Below are 6,812 nucleotides of genomic sequence, written 5' to 3' on the forward strand. Positions count from 1 at the left end.
CATCCCTGGTTTGCCCTATTGAAAGAGACGTTGGTTTCACCTCAAGTGTTGATGCCATACGACCCAACACTACCTGTACTACTGGCAACAGACGCGAGTCCAACAGGACTAGGAGCCGTGCTTTCACACCGTTTAGAGAACGGGACCGAACGACCAATTGCATACGCAAGTCGAACATTGAATGCTACAGAACAACGCTATCCACAGATTGAAAAAGAGGCATTGGCAATTGTGTGGGCGGTTCAGAAATTTTTCAAATATTTATACGCGCGTCATTGGACACTAATCACCGATCATAAGCCATTGTCACAAATATTACAACCTGACAAGTCGCTTCCAGTATTATGCATAAGTAGAATGGCAACTACGCAGACTTTTTAAGCAGATTTGATTTTGAGGTAGTGTACAAGAGCTCAAAGGCGAACGCGAATGCCGACTATCTTTCACGCGCCCACAATCATTACAAATTAAGCACTTGCAGCAGACAGCCATGACGAATCTAGACGAATATGATGAGTTCGACCACTTCATGATTTGCCAAATCAACCAATTACCACTAAGTTCGGAACACATAGCAAGAGAGTCCAGAAAAGATGAAGGAATGGGTAAAATAATTAAACTACTGGAAATTGGCCATTGCTTGAAAAGGGCAAGGTACAAATCCCCAGAAGTCAATTATAAGTTGTCCTCCGGATGATTGACGTTCGAACATCGTGTTGTTATTCCACCAAAATATCGAAACAAACTGCTTGACAATTTACACACGGGCCATTTAGGAATTGCTAAGATGAAAGGGGATGTTCGCTCATTCATATACTGGCCGGGCATAGACAATGATATCGAGAATATTGCGAACTAATGTGATGCATGTGCAAGACAAGCAAACAAACCGGCAAAAAGTAAGCATCATCATTGGGAATTTCCCAAGGGACCATGGGAACGTATTCATATCGACTATGCGGAACATTTCGAGGGAGCGATGTTACTGGTAATCTCGGACGCATACAGTAAGTGGTTAGAAGTGAGAGTTACTAAATCTATAACAGCAACGGCGACAATTGCGTTGTTGGACGAAGTGTTTGCGGGTTACGGCGTGCCGCTAACTGTCGTTTCTGATAATGGAAGAAATTTCACTTCTGCAGAATTTAACAACTTTCTGACAGCAGTTGGTGTTAAATATCACAAATATTCAGCGCCGTATCACCCAGCAACTAACGGACAAGCAGAGCGTAGCGTACAAACAGTCAAGAAAGCATTGAAAGCGATGGGTACTACAAGTAGTTCATTAAAGACAAATTTGAATGAATTGTTGAGGCAATACAAAAACGCACCGCATGCAAACACAGGGTCATCACCAGCACTACTATTTATGGGGCGGCAGTTGCGCACAAGGTTGAATCTGATTCGACCAGAGGAAATTTCAGAGAAGGTAGAAGAGAAGCAATACGTAAAGTCCAAGAAAACTATTAGAGAGTTTGAACCAAATCAAAATGTTTACTTTTTGTCTGGGAATCCCCGAATTTGTAAGTGGCTCAGGGGAACCATAAACGCACGTCTAGGTGATCTGCACTATGAAATACTCTTCAATGGGAAAAGTATAAAACGGCATGTGGACCAAATACGCAAAGCTCCGGTTGGACCTGATAAAACAGCTCGAGAAGTTGATTATTACAAGGCGAGGCTGTCAACCGAAGACAACACTAATGAAACCGAGGCATCAGCTGAAGCAGATAGCACTGAAGCAATAACGCAACCGGTGGTTACTGAAACGGGGCAAAACGAATCGTGGGGATCGGAAGATTTTGAAGGCTTTGCTTCGGCCAATAGTACAATAGAGCAAAATCCTACATCGACACCGCATACAACACCCGAAACAAGTAGGATACCTCAAATTCCACGGAGATCAGAGGAGGGAAAAATGTTATGTATGAAACGAGATGGCAACGTCACGACAATAAATTATTTATATATACATCTGGCAACTGTGTTGCCAGAACATTCTTTATCTTCTTCTTTATTACTTTTTTATCTTTCATTACGCATTAACTTTAAAATGCAACAATTAACTTATTTCATTAATTAAATAAACACTCATATATAAAACCGGGCAATACCCGGCATAAAGGTCCGACGCCTGTTTGTGGAGTTCACCAAGGACCTGCTTGTGTTTTTTGGCTTCATACGGCTGAGTTCTCAGGTGCCGTATTTCCATAAAATGCTTACAGAGATGACTCCTTAAGTCCCTAGGCGGTGTTGGCTCATCAATCAGATGTCTGTTGGAATGCCCAGGTTTCTGGGTATTCAACAGGAACTGTTTGGTTAGCATCTCATTTCTCTCCCTGATGGGGAGTATTCTCGCCTCATTATGTAGATGGTGTTCTGGGGACATAAGAAGACAGCCCGTGGCGGTTCTGAGCGCAGTATTTTGGCAGGCCTGTAGCTTCTTCCAGTGGGTAGTTTTTAGGCTTGGCAACCATATAGGGGACGCGTAGCACGCATACGGCTGGCCAATTGCTTTTTATGTGGTAATGAGCGTTTCTTTGTCTTCCCCAAGTACTGCCAGCAAGGGATTTGAGGATTTTATTACGGCTCAGCAGCAACTAAGGTAACGTCTATTGCCAACTCCAAGCAGAGAGAAATATAAAAAAATCAAGCAATCCGACGACTGCCACTAACAGTGAGGTATCAAATACTAGCACCGTGCCCTCTTCTTCCGCTACATCATACGCCAATGCTGCTGCCAGCGCTCTTAATAAATCACCTCTGCCATCAAATGCCCACATTACAGTGAAGCCTAGCATAAATGCACCAAAAGAAAAAGTCGTGTATTCATCAGTAGTTAGTGGAAATAACAATAATGCTGAGTTAGGTGTCTTTGTACGATACAAGTGGATTCATTTATCTTCATTCAAGCCTTCAGTTACAGAGGAGAAAATTGTCAAATACATATCTGAACACATTAAAATCGATGCATCTGCTTTGGCTTGTTTTAAGTTGGTGAGGCGGGATGCTGACATCAACTCCTTGGTCAGGGTTTCTTTTAAAGTGCGCGTGCTATCAGCTGATTATAATAAGATTTTCGACGCTGCTTTGTGGCCCTCTAACGTCACTGTAAAGCCTTTTCAATTTTTTCCAAAAAACGGAGGAAACCAAATAGTGTCATAGGGTTACCTAGTGATATGTATTGCAACACTTATGACATCCCAAACTTCGTCTCGGGTGCATCTCTGGGAGTCTACTTTCAAAATGTTGGCGGCATGCGCACCAAATCTAAAGACTTTCTTTTAGCTACGTCTCGTTTGGACTACGTATACGTCATCGTTGAAACGTGGCTCAACGAAGACTTCTTTGAAGAAGAGTACTTTCACCCTAAGTTATTCCTAACTTTCCGTAAAGACAGAGACTTCGCGAACACCGGTCAAAAGAAAGGTGGTGGTGTCCCAATTGCAGTTAACAGAAGCCTGCATTCATTAAAGTTTCAACTACATAATCAGGATACGCTGCTCGATCAGCTGTGTGTCTGTGTTTCCAGTTCGTCTGGCTCTACGTTCATTTGTTGCTCGTATATACCGCCCAATAGTGGTGATTGCTTATATAATGGTCATGTGGAGAACATCGTTAATTTATGCGAAACTCATACTGATGCCAACTTCTGTATACTTGGAGACTTCAATCTACCAGATATTGTCTGGTCAGATTTTCAATATAATGGAATTTTGACACCCACCAATGTCACGCGTTCTAATGAAATTAGCCTTATAGATAATACCTTAAGTTGTAATTTGATTCAAATCAATAATTTATTTAATACTTGTAACGGCAGCCTATCTCCATACTGGCTTAAATGAGTGGCAGAGTGTATATGCGTCTATGTGTTTATGTGTTTTGTGTCCAGGTCCGTGCCGTGGCCGCAATGTTGCCATTAAAATAATATTAACATAATAACATTAACATTGACAACATTGTACCTATAGTGAACACAATGTTGCAAAGGAAATAAGTTGTTGCGCTTGGCATCATGTTATTATAATAAGTAATATTTCACCATGATGCTAACAACCTAGCAGCCTTGGCGAATGATATGTAACGAACCAAATTTATCTGTGTAGGTGTTCGTTTTGTGGAGCGGTAAGCGTATGGATGTATGAGTGCATGATTGTATAGATGGAAAATACGGGAAAGCCGAAAAGAAGGTTTAGCTTGTATAGGTAGGAATTTTCCGTTTCTGGGTAACGTTCCTTACCACGGCGGTGGCTATAAGAAGGGGAAAACTGAGTCAACGGGCCAAAGTCTTGTTTTAACAGTTTCCAGTGCAAGTCTAGTGGTGATATTCAAAAGTGAAGAGCGCGCTTTTAAACGAAAGTGAAAAAAAAAACAATAAAAAAAAAAAAGTTCACAAAGTTTGCAGTGCGCGAATTTAATCGCATTTTTGAAAATTTGTGCGTGTCGAAAGTTTCCGCGGTACGTGCAAAGAGGTGGAAGCAGTTTTCTGCCAACAAATTCTGCAAGAGCGCGCAATTGATTTTTCTGTAGAGAAGACCCACTGGGCACGGTTCTTGGCGGCGTACCGCCCAAAAACAAATACATTATACTTGGCGAAATACCGCCCGGCAACAACAACCACGCACTACACTACAATTTTAATTTGGTAGCGCACACCACAACAACAACCAATACAGCACCTTTTTTATTGGCAATATACCGCAACAACCACAACCGGTATTTATTTTTTTCTTGGCGGCATAACGCCCAACAACAACTACATCACATTGGCGACATACCGCTCAACACCAACTATACCATCTCCACTTCATCGGCGGCGCAACGCCAGTTACAAGTACTACCTTTTTTTCTATTGGCAATTACAATTTCCACCAGCGGCCACATATTTTGACATCGGCAATATATTGCACCACAACAACAACTGAAACAACATCACTCATTTGGTCTCTTAGGCGGCACAAAACGGATACCACAACACTACATGTTCTTTGACAGCTCACCATTTTCTTTCACCAGCCACCACACATCGTTCTCTTATTTTGGCATCGGCGGTGCAACACCAACCACAGGTACGATACCTCTTACTGTTGACCATTACAATCACCACCTGCGACATAAGCAGTAGCAGCGATAACACTTTTACTGTTGGCGGCCACATATTGTATCAGCAATATATCACCACAACGACAACAACAACATCTTCATTCACCAACCAGCCCGACAAATTAATTTTTTTACCATCACCCAGCTAAGAAGTTACAATATAAGGAAGTCTAAAGACGGTATTAGCGGAGGTCATTTCCAACAACCAAATCAAACTACAACGGCAGCAGCAGAAAACGATCGAAACTTAACTTCAACAGTCTTTTATTTTGCACCTTTTGTATTTTTCTTGCATATCGTTTATATATGTATCTGTTCATATGCATATTCCTTTTTTTTATGTAGATTTTTGGTAGGAAAAAAAGCTAAGGGTGGGGATCGAATGGTCTTTAGGTCTGCGCTTGTTAGTGGGAAAATTGCGCTAAGCAAATTTTTGATAAGGTCTAAATAATACTTCACTTTGTTTTTTTTTAATATTTTTTTTTATTTCACTCTGCTCTTTTTGTAAATTTCTTAGATTAATTTTCCTTTTGCAATTTTCCTATCTTTTGACATTTATTTGGATTCTTTTATTTTTGATTCTTTGCGTTTCTTTTGTGGCTAAGTACTATATTTTAAGTACACCGACCTTTATTGGTGTGCTCTGCCTATAGCCGCACTTCCGCACATGCGATTTTTTTTTTTGTATATGCCACCTCGATTAGACCGCGGCTAACTCGAAATTATGGAATTTTGAACTTTCTTTTTTTTTGGGCTGGTACAAATCACACTTATATATATTTGCCAGGACGCTTCCGGAAAACTTACCCTTATCCTTCCGGCACGAGCATTAGGGATTTGCTTATAAGCACCCACATAAAATTGTTCAATTTCTTGCATATTTATTTTTTTTACGAGTTTTTTTTACCCACTTTGTTTTTATATTGTCATCACGACTATACATTTATTACTATCTATACGCTCATTAGCCAAGATCGTAAGTGAGCGATCTTAATCAGTGTTTGAGCGTGGTCATATGTACATATGTATGTTTGAGTGTTTCTCTCTTTACAGCTCGCGGACTCAACTGCAGCGGCGCCGTTGGATGAGAAGAGTAACTTTGTGATTGTTTTGAGTGAAACATTGTAATTTATCAAAATACACCTGTTTAGTTGTATGCACATGTGTTAGCACAGATTCCTGCTCTTGCAAAAGTAGAACAGGAATTAGCAAATCAGAAAAATAAAAACAGATTGCAACGAACATATGTACATTCATGAAAAACGTCACAAACGCACATTTGCACTTACATACATACCTTTTGTTTTCATAAACATATAAATTCTTTTGCTTTGTTGACCTACTTTTGCGTTGTACATATTTGATCTTATGTTTACTTGAGCGGTTGCGGTAGGTCACGGATTAAAGTGCCCTAAAATTGTTCGCCCTCTTATTTTATTTTATTTTATTTGAATTAGTATCTTTAGGATTTAGAATTAGCTCCTATTAATAATAGTGCATTAGGGTGGCCCTAAAAGTTTAAATTCTATATTTGAGTTCAGACACTTTGTCTATTAGTCATAGGTATTGCATTGAATTTGACATTTATCTACTTCTTCCTGCATTCCCATGAATTTGTAATGTTAGCTAGTAATAAAGTGTAGCGGCAGCCTGTGCGTTAATGCGATGGTAAGGATGTTCAAACATTTACGTATGTATCTGTGTGC

Source organism: Eurosta solidaginis, chromosome 2 (assembly GCF_040869045.1).
Source record: "Eurosta solidaginis isolate ZX-2024a chromosome 2, ASM4086904v1, whole genome shotgun sequence".
Taxonomy (NCBI): Eukaryota; Metazoa; Arthropoda; class Insecta; order Diptera; family Tephritidae; genus Eurosta; species Eurosta solidaginis.